Source organism: Tachyglossus aculeatus, chromosome 19, assembly GCF_015852505.1.
Source record: "Tachyglossus aculeatus isolate mTacAcu1 chromosome 19, mTacAcu1.pri, whole genome shotgun sequence".
Taxonomy (NCBI): Eukaryota; Metazoa; Chordata; class Mammalia; order Monotremata; family Tachyglossidae; genus Tachyglossus; species Tachyglossus aculeatus.
Window position 1 is genome coordinate 15,312,907 of NC_052084.1, and position 21,094 is coordinate 15,334,000.

Here is a 21,094-nt window from a genome sequence, read left to right on the forward strand (position 1 = left end):
AATAAAATAAATAAATAGAGTAATAAATAGTACAAACATATATACATATATACAGGTGCTGTGGGGAAGGGAAGGAGGTAAGGTGGGGGGGACCCGTCCTCACCCAGGGCTCACACTCTAGTTGTATGTAGAGAACAATTTTTTGTTGTTACTCTTAGAAATCTGTTGGGTAGGGACCGTGTCTATATGTTGCCAACTTGTACTTCTCAAGCGCTTAGTACAGTGCTTTGCACACAGTAAGGGCTCAATAAATACGATTGATTGATTGATTGATTGAAGGAGGGGGCTCAGTCTGGGAAGGCCTCCTGGAGGAGGTGAGCTCTCAGTAGGGCTTTGTATCTACCCCAATGCTTAGTACAATGCTTGGCACCTAGTCTGTGCTCATCAAATACCACAATTATAATATTATTATTGTTATTATTAATTATAATAATAAATTACAGGTAGGGGAAGTAAACGAGGACGAAGGCAGGTACAGGCAGAGGCGACGCAGAAGGAAGGGAAAGTAGGATGGGGAGATGAGAAGCTGGTCCAGGAAGGCTTCCTGGAGGAGATCCGCCAAGCTAGCTCTCTTCCTCCCTTCAAGGCCCTGCTGAGAGCTCACCTCCTCCAGGAGGCCTTCCCAGACTGAGCCCCTTCCTTCCTCTCCCCCTCGTCTCCCTCTCCATCCCCCCATCTTACCTCCTTCCCTTCCCCACAGCACCTGTATATATGTATATATATTTGTACATATTTATTACTCTATTTATTTATTTTACTTGTGCATATCTATCCTATTTATTTTATTTTGTTAGTATGTTTGGTTTTGTTCTCTGTCTCCCCCTTTTAGACTGTGAGGCCACTGTTGGGTAGGGACTGTCTCTATATGTTGCCAATTTGTACTTCCCAAGCGCTTAGTCCAGTGCTCTGCACATAGTAAGTGCTCAATAAATACGATTGATTGACTGATTGATTGAGATATCATTTTAGTAGGGCTCTGAAGATGGGGAGAGGTGTGGTCTGTTATATATATGAAAGGGGAGGGGAATTCCAGGCAGGAGGGAGGGTCTGAGCAAGGGGTTGATGGCACGAGGGAGGAGAGCAAGTCACCGTGAATATGTCATTCCAGGAGAGGAATGTGATCTGCTTACCTTGGCACATAGTAAGCGCTTAACCAATACTACTTGCATCATCATCATCATTATTATTACTATTATTACTATTATTATTATTATTATTATTATCTTGCCTCTGGTATCCACGTCCCCTTAGGTCTCCAAGCGTCCACAGTCCTCTTACCTCAGGTTCCAGGCTTCTTCATCCCTCCATCCTCCATCCTAAAGAAGCAGTGTGACATAAATGGAGATTGAGACCGTGAGCCCCACATGGGACAGGGACGGCGTCCAACCCGATTTGCTTAGTTCCCTCATTTGTCAAATGGGGATGAAGACTGTGAGCCCCCCGTGGGACAACCTGATCACCTTGTAACCTCCCCAGCGCTTAGAACGGTGCTTTGCGCATAGTAAACGGTTAATAAATGCCATCATTATTATTATTATTATTATTATTAATGAATAGACTGTGAGCCCGCTGTTGGGTAGGGACCGTCTCTATCTGTTGCTAGCTTGTACTTCCCAAGTGCTTAGCAGAGCTTTGCACATAGTTAGCGCTTAAGAAATGCCATCATCATTATTATTATTAATGAATAGACTGTGAGCCCGCTGTTGCCAACTTGGACTTCCCAAGAGCTTAGCAGTGCTTTGCACCTAGTAAGTGCTTAATAAATGCCATTATTATTATTATTAATAATAATGTTGGTATTTGTTAAGTGCTTACTATGTGCAAAGCACTCCAACATTATTATTATTAATGAATAGACTGTGAGCCCGCTGTTGGGTAGGGACTGTCTCTATCTGTTGCTAGCTTGTACTTCCCAAGTGCTTAGCAGTGCTTTGCACATAGTAAGCGCTTAATAAATGCCATCGTTATTTTTATTATTAATGAATAGACTGTGAGCCCGCTGTTGGGTAGGGACCATCTCTGTCTGTTGCCAACTTGGACTTCCCAAGCGCTTAGCAGTGCTTTGCACATAGTAAGCGCTTAATAAATGCCATCATTATTATTATTATTAGTGAATAGACTGTGAGCCTGCTGTTGCCAACTTGGACTTCCCAAGGGCTTAGCAGTGCTTTGCACATAGTAACCGCTTAATAAATGCCATCATTATTATTATTATTATTATTATTATTATTATTAATGAATAGACTGTGAGCCCGCTGTTGCCAACTTGGACTTCCCAAGCGCTTAGCAGTGCTTTGCACATAGTAAGCGCTTAATAAATGCCATCATTATTATTATTATTAATGAATAGACTGTGAGCCCGCTGTTGCCAACTTGGACTTCCCAAGCACTTAGCAGTGCTTTGCACATAGTAAGCGCCTAATAAATGCCATCATTATTATTATTAACAACAGTAGGTAGGGACCGTCTCTATGTGTTGCCAGCTTGGACTTCCCAAGCGCTTTGCACATAGTAAGCGCTTAATAAACGCTATTATTATTATTATTACTACAGTGCTCACAGTTGGGTAGGGACCGTCTCTGTGTGTTGCCAACTTGGACTTCCCAAGCGCTTTGCACATAGTAAGCGCTTAATAATAATAATAATAACAACATAATATTATAGACATATATATTATCACACATAATTAACTACATTATATCTTATATTATTATAATATTATTATATTATATTATATTATATTATATTATATTATATTATATTATATTATATTAATTATATATTACATTATATTGCAATATTATATTATATTATATCATATCATTATATTATGTTGTGTTTTATATTATATTATATTATACATCATATTATATATAATAGATTATATTATCATACATAATGCATTACATTATATATCATATAATATTATTTTATGTAATATTATATAATTTGTTATATTATATAATATATAACATATTATCACACACAGCATATTACATGATCATATCATAATAATTTTATAATATTATATATTATATAATATCATAATATCATGTATTATTGCATTTCATACTATGTTATATGACAATATGATATAATATTATAATATCATATATAATTATGACATGATATATTATATATTATATGGTATAATATATTATGTATTATTATGTATAATAATTATATAATAATAATAATTATTATTATTACAGTGCTCAGCACACCGTGAGCGCTCAATCAATACGACCGAACGAGCGAACGAACGACCTCCGCCTCAGGCCCGGGGCGCCCCGCCCGCCGACAGCGCCCCCTTCCGGAGGCCGGGCGCGCCCCCCGCCGCGCCGTGCGACGCGCTGACGTCACGTGCGTCGCGCGCGTGGGGATTCCGCCGGCCGCGGCGGGATTACCCGACCCTCCCCGCGGCAAGATGGCGGCCTGAGGGGACCGGTCAGGGCCCAGAAAGTTTGTGGCGGGGAGGACGAGGCGTCGTCGCGGAAGACCCCTGAGGACAGGGGGGAACGGGAAGGAGGGAAGACACCGACAGGGAGACGGGGGTAGGAGCCGACCCGCCGGGGGGAGACGGACGGACGGCGTGGGGTGGGGGCCAACCGGAAGGCCCTGAGGGCAAGAGGGCCGACACGCCCAGGCCGAAAGTTTGAGGGGCCAAAAGGGGCCACCTCCAAACTGCTTCACCTGAGGGAAAAGTTGGGGTGCAAAGACCGGCCAACACCCTCCCAAGTCGGGGGGACGACCCTCAACCTCAGGCCAGAGTTTTAAGAAAGTTTTCAAGTGTGTGTGTGTGTGTGTGTGTGTGTGTGTGTGTGTGTGTGTTGGGGGGCCTGCACACAGTAAGCGCCCAAGAAACAGTAACGTTGATGATGGTGTTGGGTGAGCAATTCTCAAATGTATCGACGATTTACTGTGTGCAGAGTACCGTGCTAAGTGCTTATTATTCTATTTTACTCAATAACCAATCAGTAATAATCAAGTATTGATAATAATCAATAATCAGTCAAGCAGCGTGGCTCAGTGGAAAGAGCCCGGGCTTTGGAGTCAGAGGTCGTGGGTTCGAATCCCGGTCTGCTGTGTGACCTTGGGCAAGTCACTTCACTTCTCTGAGCCCCAGTTGCCCCATCTGGAAAATGGGGATGAAGAGTGTGAGCCCCACGTGGGACAACCTCATTACCTTGTTTCCCCTCCCCAGCGCTTGGAACAGTGCTTTGCACAGAGTAAGCGCTTAACAGATGCCATCATTATTTTCTAGACTGTGAGCCCACTGGTGGGTAGGAACCGTCTCTAGATGTTGCCAATTTGTACTTCCCAAGCGCTTAGTACAGTGCTCTGCACATAGTAAGCGCTCAATAAATACGATTGATGATTAATGGTGTGTATATAGCTATAATCCTACTTAATCTGATGGTGTTGACACCTGTCTATTCGTTTTGTCATCCGTCTTCCCCTTCTAGACTGTGAGCCCGTTGTTGGGTAGGGACCATCTCTGTCGCCGATTTGTACTTCCCAAGCGCTTAGTACAGTGCTCTGCACACAGTGAGTGCTCAATAAATGCAGTTGAATGAGCACTGTACGACCCAGTGAATGGAGTGAGGCCTGGAGGGAGTCTTCAACGGGGGGATTACCTCTGCAGTAGTAATAATAATAATAATAATAATAATGGTAGTATTTATTAAGCGCTTACTATGTGCAAAGCAATCAATCGTATTTATTGAGCGCCTACTGTGTGCAGAGCACTGGACTAAGCGCTTGGGAAGTCCAGGTTGGCAACATCTAGAGACGGTCCCTACCCAACAGTGGGCTCACAGTCTAAAAAGGGGAAGACAGAGAACAAAACCAAAACATACTAACAAAATGAAATAAATAGAATAGATATGTACAAGTAAAATAAATAATTAGAGTAATAAATATGTACAAGCATATGTACATATATACATATACACAATTGAATGAGCACTGTACGGCCGAGTGAATGGAGTGAGGCCAGGAGGGAGTCTTCAACGGGGGGATTGCATCTGCAGTAGTAATAATAATAATAATGGTAGTATTTATTAAGCGCTTACTATGTGCAAAGCAAGCAATCAATCGATCGTATTTATTGAGCACTTACTGTGTGCAGAGCACTGGACTAAGCGCTTGGGAAGTCCAAGTTGGCAACATATAGAGAACGGTCCCTACCCAACAGTGTGCTCACAGTCTAAAAAGGGGGAGACAGACAACAAAACCAAAACATACTAACAAAATGAAATAAATGGAATAGATGTGTACAAGTAAAATAAATAAATAAATAGGGTAATAAATATGTACAAACAGATATACATATATACAATTGAATGAGCACTGTACGACCGAGTGAATGGAGTGAGACCTAGAGGGAGTCTTCAACGGGGGGATTGCATCTGCGGTAGTAATAATAATAATAATAATAATAGTAGTATTTATTAAGCGCTTACTATGTGCAAAGCAATCAATCATCAATCGTATTTATTGAGCGCCTGCTGTGTGCAGAGCACCGGACTAAGCACTTGGGAAGTCCAAGTTGGCAACATCTAGAGCCGGTCCCTACCCAACAGTGGGCTCACAGTCTAAAAGAAATAGTAATGTTGATGATGGTGTTGGGTGAGCAATACTCAAATGTATTGAGTATTTACTGTGTGCAGAGTACTGTAATAAGTGCTTATTATTCTATTTTATTAATGCTGTGTATATAGCTATAATCCTACTTAATCTGATGGTGTTGACACCTGTCTACTTGTTTTGTCATCCGTCTCCCCCTTCTAGACCGTGAGCCCGTGGTTGGGTAGGGACCGTCTTTGTCGCCGATTTGTACTTCCCAAGCGCTTAGTACAGTGCTCTGCACACAGTGAGTGCTCAATAAATGCAATTGAATGAGCACTGTACGACCCAGTGAATGGAGTGAGGCCTAGAGAGAGTCTTCAACGGGGTGATTACATCTGCGGTAGTAATAATAATAATAATGGTAGTATTTATTAAGCCCTTACTATGTGCAAAGCAAGCAATCGTATTTATTGAGCGCTTACTGTGTGCAGAGCACTGGGCTAAGTGCTTGGGAAGTCCAAGTTGGCAACATCTAGAGACGGTCCCTACCCAACAGTGGGCTCACAGTCTAGAAGGGGGAGACAGACAACAAAACCAAAATATACTAACAAAATGAAATAAATAGAATAGCTATGTACAAGTTAAATAAATAAATAAATAGAGTAATAAATATGTACAAACATATATACATATATACAATTGAATGAGCACTGTACGACCGAGTGAATGGAGTGAGGCCTGGAGGGAGTCTTCAATGGGGGATTGCATCTGCGGTAGTAATAATAATAATAATAATAATAATGGTAGTATTTATTAAGCGCTTACTATGTGCAAAGCATCATCATCATCATCATCAATCATATTTATTGAGCGCTTACTAAAGCAATCAATCATCAGTCGTATTTATTGAGCGCCTACTGTGTGCAGAGCACCGGACTAAGCGCTTGGGAAGTCCAAGTTGGCAACATCTAGAGACGGTCCCTACCCAACAGTGGGCTTATAGTCTAAAAGAAATAGTAATGTTGATGATGGTGTTGGGTGAGCAATACTCAAATGTAGTAAGTATTTACTGTGTGCAGAATACTGTACTAAGTGCTTATTATTCTGTTTTATTAATGATGTGTATGTAGCTATAATCCTACTTATTCTGATGGTGTTGACACCTGTCTACTTGTTTTGTCATCCGTCTCCCCCTTCTAGACTGTGAGCCCGTTGTTGGGTAGGGACTGTCTCTGTCGCCGATTTGTATCAATCAATCAATCAATCATATTTATTGAGCGCTTACTGTGTGCAGAGCACTGGACTAAGCGCTTGGGAAGTCCAAGTTGGCAACATCTAGAGACGGTCCCTACCCAACAGTGGGCTCACAGTCTAAAAAGGGGGAGACAGAGAACAAAACCAAAACATACTAACATCGGGAGGCCAGGAGGGATTCTTAAATGGGGGGATTGCATCTGGGGTAATAATAATAATAATAATAATGGCATTTATTAAGTGCTTACTATTTGCAAAGCACTGTTCTAATCGCTGGGGAGGTTACAAGGTGATCAGGTTGTCCCACATGGGGCTCACAGTCTTAAATAATAATGATGGCATTTGTTAAGCACATGCTATGTGACAAGCACTGTACGACTGAATGAATGAATGGAGTGAGGCCAGGAGGGATTCTTAAACAGGGGGATTGCAATTGGGGTAATAATAATAATAATAATAATAATGGCATTTGTTAATAATAATAATAATAATAATGGCATTTATTAAGCACTTACTATGTTTAAAGCGCTGTTCTAAGCACTGGGGAGGTTATAAGGTGACCAGATTGTCCCACGGGGGGCTCACAGTCTTCACCCCCATTTTACAGATGAGGTAACTGAGGCCCAGAGAAGTGAAGTGACTTGCCCAAAGTCACACAGCTGACAGTTGGCGGAGCCGGGATTTGAACCCATGACCTCTGACTCCAAAGCCCGGGCTCTTTCCACTAAGCCACGCTGCTTCTCACTGTTCTAAGCACTGGATACAAGGTGATCAGGTTGTCCCATGTGGGGCCCACAGTCTTAATCCCCGTTTTACAGATGAGGGAACTGAGTCACAGAGGAGTCAAGTGACGTGCCCAAAGTCACACAGCTGACAATCGGCAGAGCCGGGATTTGAACCCATGACCTCTGACTCCAAAGCCCGACCTCTTTACACTGAGCCACGCTGCTTCTAAGCGCTGAGCACTGTAAGACTGAATGAATGGAGTGAGGCCAGGAGGGATTCTTAAACAGGGGGATTGCAACTGGGGTAATAATAATAATAATGATGGCATTTGTTAAGCGCTTACTATGTGGCAAGCACTGTTCTAAGCGCTGAGCACTGTACGACTGAGTGAATGAATGGAGTGAGGCCAGGAGGGGTTCTTAAACAGGAGGATTGCAACTGGGGTAATAATAATAATAATAATAATGGTGGCATTTGTTAAGCGTTTCCTATGTGCCAAGCACTGTTCTGAGCGCTGAGCACTGTTCTAAGCGCGAGCACTGTACGACTGAATGAATGGAGTGAGGCCAGGAGGGACGCTTAAACAGGGGGATTGCAACTGGGGTAATAATAATGATGGCATCTGTTAAGCGCTTACTGTGTGCCAAGCACTGTTCTAAGCGCTGAGCACTGTACGACTGAGTGAATGAATGGAGTGAGGCCTGGGCGGACGGACTCGGGGATTGCAACTGGGGTAATAATAATAATAACGGTGGCATTTGTTAAGCGCTTACTATGTGCCTAGCACTGTTCTAAACACTGGGGAAGATACAAGGTAATCAGGTTGCCCCACGTGGGGCTCTCAGTCTTAAGAGCGGAAGAGTCGGAAGTGGGTGGAATCCAGGAAAGACGCGCGCATCCCTCTCATTGCGGAGCGTTGAGGTCGGAAAGCTGGTGAAGAGGAAGCTGAAGCCGGAGAGGTGGGAGACGCCTTGAGATGGTAGCTCGGTCCCTCTCAGGAACTGACCTGATCTGAGCCAGGAGGGCTGCCATGTAACTACCCGGGACCCGAAGGCCTGGGGAATAGGCAGATAGAGCAACTGTCCAAGAGGAAGAGGCTTCCACTCAGGAGCAGGTGAGATAAGAAAGCTGGATCCCCGGGAGGCAAAACTGAGCCTTCCAGCTCCCGTCGGGAAGGCATCAGAGGGTCATTCCTGAACCCACCAGAAAGGTCTTCTCTATGCTTCCCCTATTGCTTTGCTCTGTGCTCGATGGCTAGAGGGCTGGAGAACTACTTGAGCGACTCTGTGTTTCGCCTTACAACCAGCCACAGGTGGAAACCCAGAAGTGGCCCAAATCGCACTGCCCATTATTCGTTCAGTCGTATTTATGTATCGTTTACTGTGTGCAGAGCACTGTACTAAGCGCTTGGAGAGCACAACTTGGCAACAGAGACAATCCCTACCCTACAAAGGGTTCACGGGCTAGAAGGGGGGAGACAGACAACAAAACAAGTAGACCGGCATCAGTAGCATTACTCTTACCATTACTCATCTAGGGGTACTAGGCATTTGGAACATAGCTCCAAAAACTCTAAAGATTCACCAGCTGTCGCCTCCAAAGGCGTCAAGGGGCCACGGGTGCCTAGCAGTAGTAGTAATGGTATTTAGTGAGCACTTACTAATTGCGATGCATGGCATTTAAGCTCCAGGGAAGGTACAACCGAAACACAAGACATATTCCTTGCCCCCAAGGGGCTTACCCTCTTAAAGGGGATACCAGACATAAAAATATTTACAGAGAGCGGGGTGAGAAGGAATGAAAGGCGTGGTCAGTCAACTGTGTAGATACAGTAAGCGCTCAATAAATACGATTGATTGATACATGAGGGCCGAAGATGGGTACAGATATAGAGGCAGCCTTTGGGTTCATACGAGCCGATGGGTTGGAAGTTGGGGAAGGCTTATTTGGGGAGGTGGAACTGGAGGAGGGCTTTGAAGGTGGGGAGATCTGTGGTCTGGTGGATTTTGGCAGGAAACGCAATTCCAGGACGGGAGGATGGAGTGAGCAAGAAATTGGAGGCGAACGAGGAAGGAGTTGGGCCCAGTGGTGGGGTGGGGAGGAGCAAGGAGTGAACGGTGATGGGTAAAATGGGGAGAACCCTGGTGGGGTGTCCTGAAGCTGATGGGAAGGAGTTTTTGTTGGATGAAGGTTTTGCAGGAGAGGGGATGTGTGCCGAGGGCGATGTTCCAGAGAGATGATCTGGGCAGCCGGGTAGAGGGGAGAGGCTGGCGGCAGGGAGATCGGCGAGGAGGCCGACACACCGTGAAACTGGGATGTGAGGAGTGCTGGAATCACCTCATGCCAGTTTTGGGTGGAGAGAAAGGGGTGGATCTGTGAAATGTGTTGGGGGAGGAAGTGGCTGGATTTAGCAATGATTGAATAGAAGAACTGAATGGCAGTAAAGAGTTGGGTTTTTTTTTACTGTTGTTACTTTAATGATATTTGTCAAGTGCTTACCGTGTGCCAGGGATTATACTAAGCACTGGGGTAACACAAGCTAATCAGTTTGGACACGGTCCATGTCCCTCTTGGGGTTCACAGTCTTAACCCCCCTTTTTACGGATGAGATAACCGAGGCCCAGTGCAGTGACTTGCTCAAGGTCACACAGCAGACAAGTGGGGGAGCTGGGATTAGAACCCAGATCCTCCGACTCCAGATCCTCCGACTCCAAAGCTCGTGCTTTTCCCACAAGGCCAAGCTTGCGGATGACAGCGAGGTCGCCGGCTTCGGTTACAGGGAGGGTGGTGGCGTCAGCCGGGGTGGGAAAGTGGGGAAAAGGAGAGGGTTTAGTAGGGAACACCAGAAGGACAGTTTTGGGTGTGTTGAGTTTGGGTTGCCTGGGGATAGGGAGGCAGCCAAACCGAGATTCTCGAGTGGACTGTGGCGGAGAGGCCAGGGCTGGACATTTGGGAGGCAGCCACATAGACGGTAGCTGAAGCCATGCTGAGTGAAAGGAGAATGAGAGTCAGAGAGGATGGCAGTGATTGATTGATTGATTGATTGATTGTTGGCAACTCACTCCCCCATCAACCCCCTCACAAGCGGGCTTCCTCCTGCCAGCACTCAGTTGTCCTGGGCTCTGTGTTTCACGGGCATTGAGGAGTTCCTGAATTGAGTTGTTGACCCAGTTCAAAGTTGCCAAAAAGCCTTTTGGACAGTTCATCCTGCTCAATTGGACCCACACCCGACGGGGCTGAGGGCCAGAATTCCAGATCGGCTGGACTTAAGGATTCGGCCGTAGGCATTACTGATAAGAAGGTCCCGGAGAGTTTTGGAGGGCTAGATGCTCAAACCCGACGATGCAAGTCAATTTGGGGTATTTGGGGGTTGAAACGATCCTGACCTTATCCTGGCCCGCTATGGAACCGAAGGTGCCGTGACTTTCCAGCGCTTAGAACAGTGCCCGGTGCTTAGGACAGTGCTTTGCACATAGTAAGTGCTTAATAAATGCCATCATTATTATTATTTCCTGCCCAGTCAGGCAGATGGAGCGGTTGACTGAATGTTATCTTCTGGGATCCTGCTGACAGAGCTAAGGGGACTTTGTGAGGTGGGGTTCTTTTCCCTCTCTGGAACCACCCACTCATGGTCCGATTAGACCAGACAAACTTCAAAATTGAGCCTGTAGACTGTAAGCGCATCTCTAGACCGTAAGCTTGTTGTAGGCAGGGAATATGTCTGTTATATTTTTATATCATATTCTGCACGTAGTAAGTGCTCAATGAATACGACTGACTGACTGCTAAATCTGGGAAGCAAAGCTGGAGTGCCACTTTCCAGGAAGGGAAGGGAAGAAAATCAGTTGCAAGTGAGACATGGCCTCCCTTCCAGCCCTCTCTCATCATCCCTTGTAGGCAGCTCTGATTCAGGATGTGCCCTGGGGTCGGGGCAGGAGCAGAGAGTGAGCACTCCTACCATTTTTTATTTTAATGGCATTTGTTAAGTGTGTACAATGTGCCAAGCACTGTACTAAGCGCTGGTGTTGATACAGCTAATCAGGTTGCACACAGTCCCACATGGGACTCAGAGACCTAGTTCCCATTCTTCAGATGCGGTAAAGGCACGGAGAAGTGAAGTGACTTGCCTGAGGTCACACAGCAGGTGTGTGGCAGAGCCGGGTTTAGAACCCAGGTCCCTCTGATTCCCAGGCCCTTGCTGTATCCACAAGGCCACACTGCTTCTCTGTTAATATATTTCTGCACAGGCGGACTAGGCCCAAGCCCAGGGCAGCAGATTTCACTGTTGCCCCCTCCTCAAATGAGGTTTGGAGTTGCGGTAGAATGGAATAGCAGAGTTTATGCCATTGGGGCTGCAGGACCGTTCCCAAGTCATTTTCATAAACCACTCTTCCCTCCTCCTGTGGCCATCAAATCCCAAGTGGCAGGACCAGTGGGGCAACCCTACCTTCCCACACGTCCCCTGCCGTTAGATCCGGCAGCAAAAATCCAAGTCCAGAGGCTTGGCATCCAGCGGGCCGCCACATTTTTTCCCCTGGGAGAGCCAGGAGAAGTGGTTTTCTTGGACAGATCTCTCTTCGGGATTGGCCGGGAAAACAGCAGGGCCAGAGCCACGACAGACAGAGAAGAGAAGCCTGGAATGCAGAGCCGTTAACTCTTACTAATAAGAAGCCGGGCGTAGCGATTTGAATGGGGAAGCAGGTGACCCAGGCTTCAGGATCGTAGCCCACCCGGCGATCTTGCTGTGATTTCTCTCATCCATCGTTACCCGTACGTGGTACCTGATTGGGAAGGGATGGCTGGTGGAGGGGAGGGGGAAAACTTGGTATTTAGGTGTGACGGAGTGAGGGACCATGACCTCGCCAAAGAGGTCATATGCTGGGCCGGACGTTGGATCCTGCAGGTCGTGTGGCTCAGTGGAAAGGACATGAGTCAGAGGCCCAGGTTTTAATTCCAGCACTGCCCCTGAACTGCTGTGTGACCTTGGACAACTCACTTAACCTCTCAGGCCTCAGTCTCCCCAGTGGGCCTGGCGGACGGGGCTCTGAGGGACACTGATGCCCGCCTTCACCGTTTACCTCCGCTGAGCCGGGTCAGATGGGGGTCCTGGGGCCTCATCTGAGTGGGCTGGGCCAAAGAAGGCCAGAGAGGGACCTTCTCCCCAGTCGCCGGCTGGCCAGCGCTGCACCCCTGTCCCAGCCCCTCGGCGGGACTTCCCGGGCACCGTCTGCAGCCTCAAGCTTCACCTCCGTGAAACTTGGGACCGAAGCACTTTTGCCCCGGATCTGGTCATCTAAGACGAAATCCTTCCTCGTTAAGAAAGCGTCAGGGCCGACGGGAATAATAATAACGGTAATAATTATGGTACTCGTTAAGCTCTTACTATGCGCCAAGCACTGTTCTAAGTGCTGGGGTAGATACAGGTTAATCACGTCGGACTTAGTCTCTGTCTCGCATTGGGTTCACGTGTTTAATCCCCATTTTTTACGGATGAGGTAACTGAGGCCCAGAGAAGTGAGGAATTCGTATTCGTATTCGATTGTATTTACTGAGCGCTTACTGTATGCAGAGCATGGTACTAAGCGCTTGGGAAGTACAAGTTGGCAACATATAGAGATGGTCCCTACCCAGCCGTGGGCTCACAGTCTAGAAGACTTGCCCAAGGTCACACAGCAGATACGTGGCAAACCCATGACCTTCTGTCTCCAGGGCCAGTGCTCCCTCCATTACGCCGTGCTGCTTCCCACAGCATGGGAAATGACTCCACGGGCCCGCTCAGCCCTTAAAGCTTTTATTTTGGGCGGCAGAGCGGGCATAGCATCCCGGGCTGGGGCGGCGTGGCTCGTCAGCGTGGTTCGCCAGCCCCACCGCGGGGTGGTAGCCAGCTTCCACGGAGCGCCCGAGGCCGGTTCGGTCGCCCGGGTTGGCAGCGGGGCCCTCGGGTGAATTTCTCCGTCCTGCATCCCCGTGCCTTCCCTCCCGTGCACCCTCGGGGCTCTCACGCGTGCACAGGGCACGGGAGAGGCGTGTGGCACCACACCCAGAGGAGCGGCCGGGATTTGGTACACTGGCATTCCTCTAGCCCAGGTCTGGGGCGGGCCCTCCCCCACTCCCTCCTTCTGAGTCATAGTCCAACTTTAACTCTCTTTCTGGGGCTCCCGTACACACCGCTCGCTGCCTGTCCTGGGCTTTGGGCCGGGAGGCCGTTCGACCTAACCCAAGAACCGGGTTCCCTTCCCTTTTCCTTTTTTGGGGTGCCCCGCTCCCTGCCCTGGGGGCTCTTTGAGGCTCTCTTGCCTTATGTGGGAAGGTGATGCCCAGGCACAGCGGGCGAACTGAGGTTCTGCCCACGTGGGCCTCTCAGAAATCACAGTGCAGCCCCCTCACAGAGGTGCCCATTTGGTGGCCAGTGGCTCAACTCATCAGCCTTCTTCTGGGCTAGTGACCGGGGTCTCTTCCACCTCTAGACTGTAAGCTTGTTATGGGCAGGGGATGTGTCAACTAATGCCGTTAATAATAATAATGATGATGGTATTTGTTAAGCGCTATTATGTTCAAAGCTCTGGTGGGGGGGATACAAGGTAATCAGGTTGTCCCACGTGGGGCTCACAGTCTTAATCCCCATTTTACAGGGAATTGAAGCACAGAGAAGTTAAGAAGTGACTTGCCCAAAGTCACACAGCCGTTAAGTTTCGGAGCCGGGATTAAAACCCATGACCTCTGACTCCCAAGCCCGTTCTCTTTCCACTGAGCCACGCTGCTTCTCTACATTATAGACTATATATATGCTCTACAAGAGTACGTTATATCGTACTCTCCCAAGCTCTTAGTAAGGTCCTCTGCACATAGTAATCACTTAATCACAGTCTTCTAGACTGTGAGCCCACTGTTGGGTAGGGACTGTCTCTGTATGTTGCCAACTTGTACTTCCCAAGCGCTTAGTACAGTGCTCTGCACACAGTATGCGCTCAATAAATACAATTGATTGATTAATAAAGCCTATTGATTGAGTGATTTTCTCCCCCAACATCCCTAGGTTCCTCCTCTTCTCCCCATTGCCCGGACATCTCTCGGCTCCTGCCCCTTGGCCATTGTCGCCGTTCCCCTCCCTCCCTCCCGCTCCTAGAACCTCCTTTCAGAGCTGGGGGCTTCTGCGGGAAGCGCGGCCGGCCCCGGCCGGAGTGTTAGGGGAAATGTGGCCTCGTCCCGAGAGTCCTCTGCGTTTGTAACCGATTTCCAGGCCAGCGATAGGAGTTGCTCACAATCGGGACATTGTCCTCGTGGCAAATGGGACGGAGCTGGCAGTTCTGAGCCGTGGGATCCTCTGTTGGCCTTGATTAGCTTGTTCGGCAGCCGGGAGCAGCGGCATTCATTCATTCATTCAATCGTATTTATTGAGCGCTTACTGTGTGCAGAGCATTGGACTAAGCGCTTGGGAAGTCCAAGTTGGCAACATATAGAGACGGTCCCTACTCAACAGCGGGCTCACAGTCTAGAAGGGGGAGACAGACAACAAAACAAAACATATTAACAAAATAAAATAAATAGAATAAATATGTACAAGTAAAATAAGTAAATGGAGTAATAAATTCAGAGCAGCATCATAATAATAAGAGCTTAATAAGAGCAGCATAATAATAATACAGCAACAACAACAGTTAAGCAGTTGAGATATTTGTTAAGCACTTATTATGTGCGACGTACCGTATTACTCCCAGGGATAGATGCAAGCAAATTGGGTCGGACACATTTGCCTGTCCGTCATGGGGCTTACAGGCTTAATCCCCCATTTTACGGATGACAGAACTGAGGCACGGAGAAGTGAAATGACTTGTCCAAGGTCACCCAGCAGACAAGAGGCAGAATTGGGATTTGTTCCCAGTTCTTCTGACTCCCAGCCTGCGCTTTATTCACTAGGCCACATTGGTTCTCCAAGATAGGCCTTCCCCAACCTTGATAGAAGCCCAGCGCTTAAGGACTTAAAACGAGGGCAGATGTCCATCAGGATCTCCTCCTCCCCATCCTGTCTGACCAGTCCCTCTTCTCGACCTTGTCCAGGGAACAGTTTTGAATATTTCTGGCCTCCTGGGCGTGCCCCCGTAGGCCTGCAGTAATCTATCCCCTGGCCCCCCTCAATCCATCCTTCCATTCAGTCATCCATCCGTCGGTGGTACTGATCGAAGACCTACTCTGTGCAGGGCACTGTACTCAGCTCTTGGGAGCGTGCAAGAGTTAGTAGACCTTATCCCCTCCCTCAGGGAGCCTTCAGTCTAGCGGGAGAGCTGCCAAACGATCACACGATTCCCAGTTGGTTTTCTGGCCAGGGCGGAGCGCCACAACCTGAAGAGTTGAGAGTGTTTCCCAGCCGGTGGGCACCCCTGCCCTTCTGAAGTCTGCCGAGTCGAACCCTCCCCCATCTCCCCATCCCTCAACGCGATCCGCTCCCTCCTTCCATCCTGAGGCACTGCTAACCTCAGGACAGTGGCGGCGTCCCCCACACTCTCCCCAGTTGGCCTTATGGGGAATGGGGTTGCAGAGAAGATCCTGGGCCGCTCGCCTTGGGGCCCGTGGGAAGATTTCCCCTCTCGGGCCTGGTTCTGCCACTAGCCTCCTCTCCCTGCAACCTGAAATTAAGGCATCAAAGCCCACCTCCTTTGTCTCCAGGCTCCCCGGAGGAGGCCTTGGAAGCAGAAGGGCCTGGGTTCTCAGCTCCACCATGTCTGCTCCGTGGCCTTGGGCAAGTCACTTCACTTCTCTGGGCCTCATCTGTAAAACGGGGATTAAGACTATGACCTCCATGTGGGTTATGGACCGTGGCCAACCTGATTACCTTCTATCTACGCCTGGCACATAGAAGAGAAGCAGCATAATGTAGTGGTTAGAATACTGGCCTGGGAACTGAAAGGTCATGGGTTCTAATCCTGGCTCTGCCACTCGTCTGTTGTGTGACCTTGGGTAAGTCTCTGCTTCTCTGTGCCTCAGTTTTGCTTCTCTGTGCCTCAGTTTCCTCATCTATGAAATGGGGATTGAGACTGTGAGCCCCAAGCGGGGCAGAGGGTGTGTCCAACCCAATTTAGTTGTGTCCATCCCCGCGCTTAGTACAGTGCCTGGCACCCAGTAAACACTTAACAAATACCACAATTATTATTATGATTATTAGTCTGCACTTAACGAATGCCATTAAAAAAAGGCTGCCCTTTGCTCCGATACCCGCCCATTGTACTGACTTTCTGACGCCTTTGCTCCAGCCTCAGACAACGCAGGCCGGAGCCGTCTCCGGCTCTCCCCATCAATGCCATGGGGGAGGGGTGGGCGAGAGGGCATGGCCTACCCTTGCAGCTGGCACACACGGAGACGCTGAGCGTTTCGGTGGTAGCTCCAGGCAGGCCGGAAAGAACAGCCCAACCGTCTGGAAGGGAGCAGGTTATCATCCGGCTGCGCCCACCCCTCCACCCAACTCCCAACAGTGCCTGGTTTCCGGATTCCCCTAGCAGAATTCCCTGCCCACCGTTTCAGGGCTTGCCTCCTGGGCACCTCTGCTTTTCCTTTCCTGCTGTTCCTGGGTGGCAGGGCGAGGCCGGGAGGAGAGTGTGTAGTAAGCCCTCCTTCTCGATCGTGGAGCCCGGGAAAAGGGGCTGGGGCGGCCCTTAGCTTGGCATCCTTCTCTCTTTGCAGCTCCCGAGTTTGGCTGCTCGTAAATCCAGCTGTCTGTTTGTATGGAGAACCGGGAAGGTGTCTGCCATGAGCTTGCTGCTAACACCAAGAACTGGCTGGCTTGGGAGACGACACTAACCTCGTGAGTCTAGACCCCCACCTCGCCGATCCCGTAACACACCCTCCCTCCGTCACCTTCCCGAGAGCCCCCCCGCGTCTGCTTGCCCCCTTGCTGCCGGCCCCTGATCCAGGAGTCCCTCTGTTGCATGGCGCTCTTCCCACACCCCCAGTTGAGAAATGTGGCCCTGGCTGCAGGTGGGGGCCGGGTGCCCACCCTTTCACTCCTCCCCTTCCCCAGCCCCCCCCCGGCACCCTTACGCTGGACACCTCCCTGCCTCTGGCTCCCCACTCAGCCCCACAGACCACCTCAACGAGGGATGAGCCGAGCAATCCCCAAACTCCACCGTGGCCCTGAGATGCTCTGGGCCAAGAAGGGAAAATGGATTTCCCACTCCTAATTATCTCCCGATAATCTCCTGTCCACCCCGGCGGACAGGGGCTTACTTACTTTTTTAAGTAAGTGCGTAAAAACCCAACAAAAACAGCCATATTTTCTCCACCATTTTCTAAGTGACCACAGTAAGTCTCCCAGGCCTTTCTCTAAGGAGCTGAATATGAGCCCTCGAGGGTTCCTCTGTCTGGGAGCTGGGGGCTCTGGGGGGAAACTGAGCCTGAGCGGCACCTTCTCTCTGCCAAGGGGACTCCAGGAAGACGGGTGGAGTTTGATCCTTCCGCACCCGGAGGTTGTGGTGAACTTTACCCCCCAAGGGAGGCCAGAGCTGGTTTAGGAGCTTCAGCTGTCCCTGGGCCGAAAGAGGGGACGGGGACTTCTGGCTGAGCCTGCTCAGATTCCCCGGCCGGTCGGCGGGCGGGCAGGAAGGCGGCCGGCTGGCGCTGGTAGGTAAGCGGAGCCCCGGCCTGGGCCCACCGGGGCCGTCTCCTCGACACCTCCCTCTTCCCTGCCCCGATTTAGCCGGGCGAGGGGGCCCGAAGCGGGGGAGCAGGAGTTGAGGCTCTAGGGTAACCAGCTCTCTCCTTGGCAGGGGGGACCAAGGAGGGGGCCTGTATCTCGTGGCGACTCTGAGCACCTCGGGAGGTCTGGGAGGACGGCCCGGGTGGACTGGGCTCGGTCCGGGGAGAAACCGGCAGGCAGCCCGTCCCCTTTAGCGGGGCCCCACGGCCTTGCGAGCCCGGGAAGCTGGGGGAGGGCCTGATGAGCCCGGGGCCCAGGCCTGGCTCTCATACATGGGTCACGGGTTGGTCCTGGCATGCCTGTGTGTCCGAGAGAGGTTCTTGACCCCCAGTTTTTTTTAGCGTGGGTATAAACTCTGAGATAGGTACAGGCTATTTCCACTCTGCCCGACTAAGAGTCTCACAGTGGAGGAAGAGGGACTGAAATTGCCCGTTTCTGCGGTCAACATCCTTAAGTCAAGCAGCCTCGCTGGACGTGTATGTGAGAAGGGGGTGGTCTTCAGTCAGTAGCCCTCGATCACGGACGGTCACCGCCTCCCCAGGGTGGGCCTTGGGCCTGGGTGACCCAGCAGGGCGGCCTGTGGCGGGCTCTGTGGACCTCAGAGCTCCCAGTTTCAGAGGGGAGTCCGTGGTGTCTGAATGTCAGGCGCCGTAGGAAGCGCTTGAGGGAATGGGGCATCCGGCCACTCCGTAGACCACAGGGCTTCCGCTTGCGGAGAGGCCTCGGGCTCCATGGGACACACACTGGGTCTCAGCATTGTCCGCTCAGGAGCCTGCGTGTGATCCGTTCGGGCACGGTTACAGCTCCAGCTTGGATAATTCCCAGAGACCAACTCAAGGAGGTGTGAGGTAGGAGAGGGGGGCGTTGGTGACCCTACCACGAGCTGAGAGCCCGGCTTCCTCCCCCTGCTCCAGAGGGACGGTCCTATCGGGGCAGGGAAGGGGATGAGTTGTGTCCATTGGAGTTTAGGAGCCTCTGGCCTAGAGGCAGTCCCCCTGGAGAGGGAACTCGGTTTCTGCCGATGAGAGGATGGTGATGATGACAGAAGCCGTTTGGTCTGTTCCTGAAGATCGTGTTTTTCAATGGCAGTGGCAGAGAAACAGTGTGGCTTAGTGGATAGAGCATGGAAGTCAGAAGGACCGGGGATCTAATCCCGGCTCCACCACTTGTCTGCTGTGTGACCTTGGGCAAGTCACTTCACTTCTCGGCGCCTCAGTTCACACGTCTGTAAAATGGGGGTTAGGACTGTGACTGTGTCCAACCTGATAACCTTGGATCTGCCCCGGTGCTCAGTATGGTGCCTGGCACATAGTAAGCACTTAGCAAATGCCATAAAAAAATGGCAACAATTGATCCCGGCCCTTTCCGGCCCCAGCAGCCCACCCTAGTCCACCACATGTGCCCTGGTTTATTTTTCAGGCCTCTGTTCTCAGACCCCTCCTGCTCCCCGGCCTCTGGCCAGCGACAGTGATCCCTCAGCTCTGCCCTGGTGCTGCTTGAAGGAGCGATGTCTCGGGGCCTCAAGTTTGGAGCTTCTGGCCCTGAGCCCGGAGAGGTGGCAGGCCCTGGGAGGGAGGCTCAAATACCGCCACAGCGTGAAGCACAGTCAACTAGGCCTTGGGGGTTTGAGGCCCCTGGACGTCCTGCCTTTCCTTGCGCCTTGCTGAAGGGATTTTGGATTTCTGGCCCTTGCCCTGGGGACGGGAGGAGGGGCTGATCTCTGGCCGTTGGAGGGGACCCTTTCAGCTTCCCGCAGTGTGGCACCTGGCGGACCCAGGTGAGGGAGAAGTTGGTGTTGGTGGCCAGGCCGGGGTCCATTAGGGCGGGACCATCTGTCCTGCCTCTCTTCCCCAGCGCCCAGGTCCCGACGGACGCCCCGAACCCAAGGCTGAGCGTCGGGCCGGGCCCCGCCTCCCCCGCGTACAGCCGGCCACCCGCCCGCCACGCGCCCGGCATTGCTGAGGGCTTGCTCACCTGTCCCAGGAACAGCTGCAGGCCGAGACGGGCCCCTCACCGCCGCTGCCCCAAGGCCGGCGGGGGTGGAGGGGAAGGACGGACGGAAGGAGGGAGGGAGGGAGGAAGGTCGGGAGGCACTCCAGAGGGGCTCTGGGCTCCAGGCCCCGATGAGATCTGATCGTGACCGCTGACCGCAGGGGTTGGGGCTGAGGACAGTGGCCAATCGCCAAATTAGGGGAAGAAGTTGTCCTTTGGCGAGGCCCTGGCGGGGGTGCACCACTCTCAGCCCCAAATAAACTCTTGCCTCTGCCCTTCCGGGGTCTGTGTGCCGCTCTGTCTGGCTGGGGGTAGGCTGAGGCCCCTGGGCAGGGGAAGGGAAGGCTGCCTTCCCCTGATGAATGGACTCCATCATGATGCTAATAATTGTGGGGTGTGTTCGTTCCTTTTACACGTCCAGGTAGATAGAGGATAGTCAGATCCAGCCACAGTCCCCAGATCCGGGTTCACAGTGAACAGGGAGGGAGATCCCATTTTGCCCCCGTTTCCTAACGAGGGGCAGGGCGGGCTGGTGAGCCCTTATTCTCAACTCTGCAGCTTGTGTGGTACGATGAGAGCCTCTGGGCCTTTTCCCCATCAGGGGTATCCCAGAGGAGGAGTTGGGGCGGGGAGGGGTGAAAGGGGAGAAGCTGTGAAGCCTAGTAGATGGAGCACAGGCCTACGAGTCGGAAGGACCTGGGTTCTAATCCTGGCTCCCCCATCAGCCTGCTGTGTGACCTTGGGCAGGTCACTTCACGACTCTGTGCCTCAGTTCCCTCATCTGTGAAATAGGGATTAAGGCTGTGAGCCCCATGTGGGATGTGAACTGATCAGCTTGTTTGTAGTGCAGTGCTTAGTAGAGTG

The 21,094-nt window shown here is 50.5% G+C and overlaps 1 protein-coding gene across 3 annotated transcripts in view; it reads left to right on the plus strand.

The window, feature by feature from the left end:
* The first annotated feature begins 3,431 nt into the window (after positions 1-3,431).
* TJAP1 (tight junction associated protein 1) overlaps positions 3,432-21,094 on the plus strand; it is a 32,834-nt gene continuing 15,171 nt past the window's right edge. Inside the window, exons 1-2 of one of the 3 annotated variants that reach the window (XM_038761325.1) lie at positions 3,432-3,554; positions 17,227-17,347. The gene's annotated coding sequence lies outside the window, so the exon portion shown is untranslated. Of the gene's footprint in view, positions 3,555-8,460; positions 8,666-17,226; positions 17,348-21,094 lie in introns of those variants that run through there. The other 2 variants (XM_038761327.1, XM_038761328.1) reach the window with 2 other exon arrangements.